Raw genomic sequence first — 6,622 nt, 5'->3', positions numbered from 1 at the left:
GTACGTGAGTTATAACAGCAGATGAACAAACGGTGATCTGATGGTGATGGTTGTTGTGTTTTAACATAATCAATATTTCACAATCATTTAACCTGAATCACTGAACTCAAATGGAGTCCAATTTGTGACTTAAGTTAACTTTATTAACTATAGAAGTACTGGCCTTGTACACCATAATATTTTTAACTTTTACAATGTAATCCAAATAATTTCTAAAAAGTTTCTCTTGTACAAAACAAAAACAAAAAAACATACATCATGAATCAGCCTGTGCATCTCAACAATGGTGACATTTATAAAGCATGTTGCAGTGCATTCTGGGTTGCACCAATCAAAACTCATTCATGGCTCCCATCATGTATTGCTGCATGAATAAATAATGAGCTTATGATCAGAGGTTGTCACCATTGCTGAGATTCATACGCTAAATCTTGATGTCTGTGTGCGCCAAAAAAACACACACACATATATTTTTTATTATTATTGATTTGATCATTTGGATTTCATTGAAAGGCTAATAATATTATGCAGCTAGAATTAATAAAATAAATTTAACTCAGAAATTGGACTCTACATGAGATCAGTGATTCAAGTCAAATGATTGTGAAATTACGAAACACAACCAACACCATCAGATCAACATTTCTATTTGTTCATCATCTGCTGTTATAACTCATGTACAGCAGCCAAACAAAACTTAAAGTTAATAATTTAAGGGTGAAGAGCCCAACTAAAACACACACTCATCTCCATAATGGTGACTTTAATTATGGTTTTCTCCTTCAGTGATTCTGCTTGTTAACATCAGGTGTCTTCAATGTTGGCAATAACATATATTTCGTAAATTTTACTCATTTTAAATGGTTAACATTTAAGGAATTAATTTGATTAATTATTACTCAATTCTAATTTGTTAAATTTAATTAATAATATTGCTTGTAATCTGTTGCCTCATTTTTATTAATTAAATATAAATAAAATCTATGTTTTATTTTTTACAGTGTAATGAAGGAGCAATATTTCACATTAATTTGTGCAAAGCAAAACTCTTTTTCTAATATAAAGATAATGCATGCATCTTATTATCTCACTTTAGCCTTAATGTATAACATCTCTGAAATGTGTGCATTGATCATAATTTCATAAGAAGCAGAAGAGCTTAAAGTGTCATTAATATCAGGATTAACATTAATAATCAATAATGCCTGATTATGTTGGTGCATTTTTAATGAGAATCTCTAAATAATCATTATTCTTCAGACATTAGCTCCAACAAACAACGTTATCCCTTGTGTTGGCAATGAAATGTCCAGATGTGTTGATTCATGTAGAATTTATTGTGAAGGTGGATGTTAAATTTCAACAAATTACTCAACAATTTCAACTTAATTTGCTCAAAGCAAAACACTTTTCTCTAATAGGAAGACAATGCATGCATCTCATTATCTCAATAAAGTCACAAACATGTGCAACATATCTTTGAAATATTTAGAAATGTGTGCATTGTTCATAAATCGGTGAGTAGAAGAGCTTGAAATGAACTTTCATTAGAATAGAATGCATTTGAGATTTTTTTTTAATGGGAAGCTTTAAATAAAAGTTATTCTTCAGGCAGTTCCACCAAAATTATGAGTTAATGAAATAATATCCATATGTGCCGGTTCATTTATTCATAAACTAAAGGTTAATGTTAACTTAAACAAGTTTCAACAAATTAATTAACTGTGAATTTTTATGATGTGAGCTTCATCAAAATTAACAAAATTAATAATATTTTTTGATTATAAAAAAAAAAAAAGTGTCATTGTAAACCATGTAATTTATTGTATAATTTGGGGAGGAGGTGGGTCTGGGGGGAACATGCTGTGAATGATGTCCTGTTGAGTTTGGTCTTTATTTTTGTGCTGTTTATTGTGTATTGTCATATTTTGAGCATGTGTGGCTCTTGTTGTCATTTTCAATCAGTCATTGAAAGGACCCGCTTGAAAATGAGATTAAAAATAAAAGAATAAAGAATCTCAGGTTTCCTCCAGCAGAGGTCAGTGTGTCTCAACAATCATGAAGCGCTCGCTCGGTTCACAGTATGACAGGCATTAATGAATGATGTGGCTCGATTCACACACTTATACAGTTTTGAATGAACCCTCAGTCACTATATTTTCACAATTGTTCATATTTCATATATCCAAAGGTGTATTGAGTTGTGTCTTACACATGTGTCTGTGTCTTTCTAAACCTGGAAGGTCAGCTGGATAGAAGAACACAATCTGATGCTTTTGCATGATCAACTAACACTTTTGGGTGAGTACACTAACATATTATGCATATTTATAGGCTACTTATGTATTAATAATGGTTTTAGAATTTTTAATAAAATAGATTTGTAATCTTAAATAATGTTCAGTCTGCTGGCAAGATTATGTATGGATTAAACTTCTAAATCAAAAGTTGTGCAAAGTATTTTTGCAGTGTGACATTATAGTTATTAAACATGTTTACCACCAAAATTCTCATTACTGTAATGCAATTTTAATGAAATAAAAATAAAAAGTTTTTATTTTATTTAATTTTCTAATTTATTATTATATCTGTTTTTTTTATTAAATTATTTATAAATTTTTCTCTCTCTTTGTATTTTTTATTGTGTAAAGTGCCTTGAGAAGCTGCACTATATTAAATAAAGTTTATTATTATAATTTGTATATATATATATATATATATATATATATATATATATATATATTATCATTTATATAAGTTATATATTATAAAAATATATACATTTTATCATTTAAAGTGGTGGTTGATTATGATTTCACAAACGGCTGGTAGGAACTACACGAGCTTCCTCCCGGGTTTAGTGAAATCACCAACCCTAAAATTTACATAAATCCCGCCCCCGGAACACGATTTATAGATTATCATGACATAAATTAATCAACTAACCATTCAGAAATGTCCTGTTGCTTCTACATGTTGTCACTTCTTCTTGAGTCTCCATCATTGTCTGACTCCGGTTTGAACATAAAAGGATAAAAGTTTTTGAAATGTTCAATGCGTATGTGTGTGTGTGTGTGTGTGTGAGAGAGATAAAAAGACACAAGCTGTTGTAGCTCCGCCCCCTGTGCTGCGAGCAGCGGCTCATTTGCATTTAAAGGGACAGACACAAAACGCATTTTTCCTCACCCTCAAAAAGTGACTTTAACATGATATATAAAAATATCTGTGGGGTATTTTGAGCTAAAACTTCACACACACACTCTGGGGACATCAGAGACTTATTTTACATCTTGTGAAAAGGGCATTATACCACCACTTTAAGTTTTTTTTTTTGTCAATTAAAGTATTGTTGCTTTTTTGTGTGTGAGATTTGCCATTTTGTTCTTGGATTTTGAAAGAAACACTGTGATAGTTTGAAATAATCAGTAGCACTTTATTTTGCATGTACATACTTACTGTAGTAATTTAACTTAATAACTAGTCCTGAACCAACCCATAAACCTAACCTTACCCCATATTGTTACCTTATATTATCCAGTAATGTCTTAGTTAGCAAGTACACTGTAAGTACATTGAAAGTATACAGTACGTACTGTAAAATAAAGTGCACCCAAATAATCTCCGGCTTTCCCTGTTGACCTACTAATAGAAACACACTTTCTTCTCTGTAAGCGGAAAGTGCCTCTCCGTAACTTAAGCACCTTCACCCGTACTTTCCGTCCGCGAGAATTAGGTCTGCGCAGGAAGTGATGTGAGTAATGGAGGCTTCGAGCCAATGAGGGTTTAGAAAGGAGCGGTGACACTAATTCCCTGACCTGTGCTGATTCTAGCTTACTCTAGATAAACCAACAGTGCTTGTCCTTTCTGAAAACACTGTCTTCATCCCTGTGCACTTTTAATCATATATAGACGCTTGCAGTTTATATCACAATGTTCGCGAAACACACTGATCAATGTTTATTTATTTTGTTATAAATGAATGTAGAATTTTCACTAAATTACCAGTAGGGGCGCTGTCTATATCAGCGGACCATTTTAAGTGGCACAATGACGAGAAAAACAATCTCACTTTTTACATGTGAAGACACGATTGCTCATACTTCACAGGTAATTCAAAAGCACCAATTGTATTAAACTTGGATGCGTAACTCAATCACTCATTGGTCCGATGCTTTTATCCAAACTGATAGTGCTTTACGTTTTATCCCATGGTATTCGAACCCATGACTTGCCATTGTTAGCACAATGTTGTCCATATGATAAATGAATTGTGGTGCAAATCAAGCTTTTAATGTTGTTTGTATGTATATGTGGTGTTTTTAATATGCTTTAACACACACCATGTGTAAGTTCATAAGTGGACAGCATTGCTGAGTATTTTCTGCTTAAAACTGCAGTGAACCAAAGACAGTCTCAAAAACACGGTTTGAAATCGCTGGTGTTTCTGACGTCACACACTACCTTGTAACCAATCAGATCAACGTGTGATCGTCAACCAGTGGATCTCTGAGTGAGTGAGTGAGTGAGTGGAGGCGGGGCTCATTTGCATATTCATAGAACCGCGCATACTAAATGAGGCAAGGGTGTCGAGTTACATTCAAGATATTTTAAGGCATTTTTTTTTAAATATGTAATTTTTGTTGATCAAAGATGAGTTTTAAGGGATACAATTGAGGATTTAAGGATAGCTGATCAGATGCACCATTTTTATCTGCTGGACGATAAAAGATTCAAAGATGAAAACAACCCTAGCTTGAGAGTTGAGACAGAAGGCTATGGATTGAGTTTAATCTCAAGCCAATTGAATTTTGTAGCAATTTGTAAAGTAAGGGAATGGTTTTTGGTCGACCCATATATGCTTTTGTTTACTGAAGTAAGTTTTCAGGACTGGCAGCAACTATCATACATTCCCACAACAGCTTGGCTGGACGCAGAGGTTTTAGTGGGCCTACAGCCAGACAGTAGATCCAAACCACACAAACGTTTCATCACTGATGTATGAGGCCTTGTTCCTCATGTTGCAAAAAACACACAAGTGTTTGTAATTGAATGATTTTGAGACGGAAACCTAGAAGGCAGTCGTTCAGTTCCTTTGTTTGTGGTAATTACGCTTCGCCTCCTCGGGGTCGGCAACTTGTTAGACTTATTGGTGCCTTTTGGCAGAGTTTGAGCTGTGGGATTTCACATGCAAAAAACCCATACAGTTTGTATGGGGTCAGGCAATGGCACATTCAAAGTCCTCCTTACTTTTTCCCTTAACCTTTTTGGCAAATGTTGTTGAGGGAGTTAACTGGAAACAGCCTATCACTCTCCAGCTCTTTACTAGTTACCATTTGAGGATAAGCAGGGTTGAACCGGGACAGTACCTGGATTGGAGACCCTCCTAGAGGAAAAACTAAGTGACGTCTTCCTTCGGTTGAGACGTTAAATAGTGGACCTGACTGGTCTACGGCGATGCTGTTCATTGGCAAACTTTAGACCACCTTCGATTAAGGGATCAACTGATCTACCGTCTAAGGGTCTTGTGTTTACTATGTTTCCTCGAGCCGTAGCCAAACCTGCCGTTAATAGCAGAATAAGGGTCTAGTTTAAGATGCATTACAGGCTTGTATTCAGAGATGCTGAGAAAAATGAGAGTATATCTGAAAGTGGTTTCTCTTGTCATACTAATGGTAGTAGATCGCTGTACTTCCACAGCAAGCAAGCAGAGGTAATGTGGACAGTAGATATGTCAGTCCAAAATGGCACAGGAATGTGTAATCTTCATTCGGATGAGACGTTAAATAGTGGACCTGACTGTTCATTGGGAAACTTTATTCCATTGAAAGAAGACCACCTTCGATTGAGGGACCAACTGAGGGTCTTTCTTTACTATGTTTCCTCGAGCCGTATCCAAACCTAGCCTGGCTCCGCCCTCCTACGTGCTTACGCTCAATTTTAATTTTCCTTCAGAACTACGTCTGGGATTGTGGTGTATTCTTGGGGTTTCTCCAGTCAATTTTTAACCGGTCCAATCAGCGAACAGAGGGAGTGGCTGAGAGCGATGACGTTGAGGTTGTGCGCTAGTTTGAGTCGTCATACGTCACGACCAAACGTTAGCGATTGGTTATGGCAGATCCAGAGTGGCTCTGGGCAGATCCAATAGTTTTAAACTTCAACAGAGGACCGCCTTCAAGGAAGTTAACGCTTGTCAATGGAGGGAGGCCAGAGTCTCTGTACAAATGAAATGTCCGAGAGTCTGGTAGAACCAGGGTAATCCAAACCTGCCAAAGACCATCAATATAATGCTCTAGTTTTGGACGCATTACAGGCTTACTGGTCCACTTGGAGCTGTACATTGGGAAAGTTTATTCCATTTCTTCAATCAGGTTTGGGACCAACCGGATGTGCAAAGGGCTTGAAGGTCCTTCAGATCGAGTCTGAGATCTAAGATTCCCCAACTTTAGTACCGGAATAGTAAGTCTTCCAAAGCTGGGACGCTTCATTTAATTGATAGACAATAAAATAGGTAATAGCTGTTGCACCATCTCCTTTGTTTCCCAGCAATGACCCTCATTCGATCTCTTCCTCGTTTCATTGCAATTGAATTGAACTCAATTTCGAAGTCAATGCAACTTTCCTG

The sequence above is a fragment of the Phoxinus phoxinus genome (assembly GCF_949152265.1).
Source record: "Phoxinus phoxinus genome assembly, chromosome: 11".
Lineage (NCBI taxonomy): Eukaryota > Metazoa > Chordata > Actinopteri > Cypriniformes > Leuciscidae > Phoxinus > Phoxinus phoxinus.
This window is presented reverse-complemented; position numbering follows the sequence as displayed.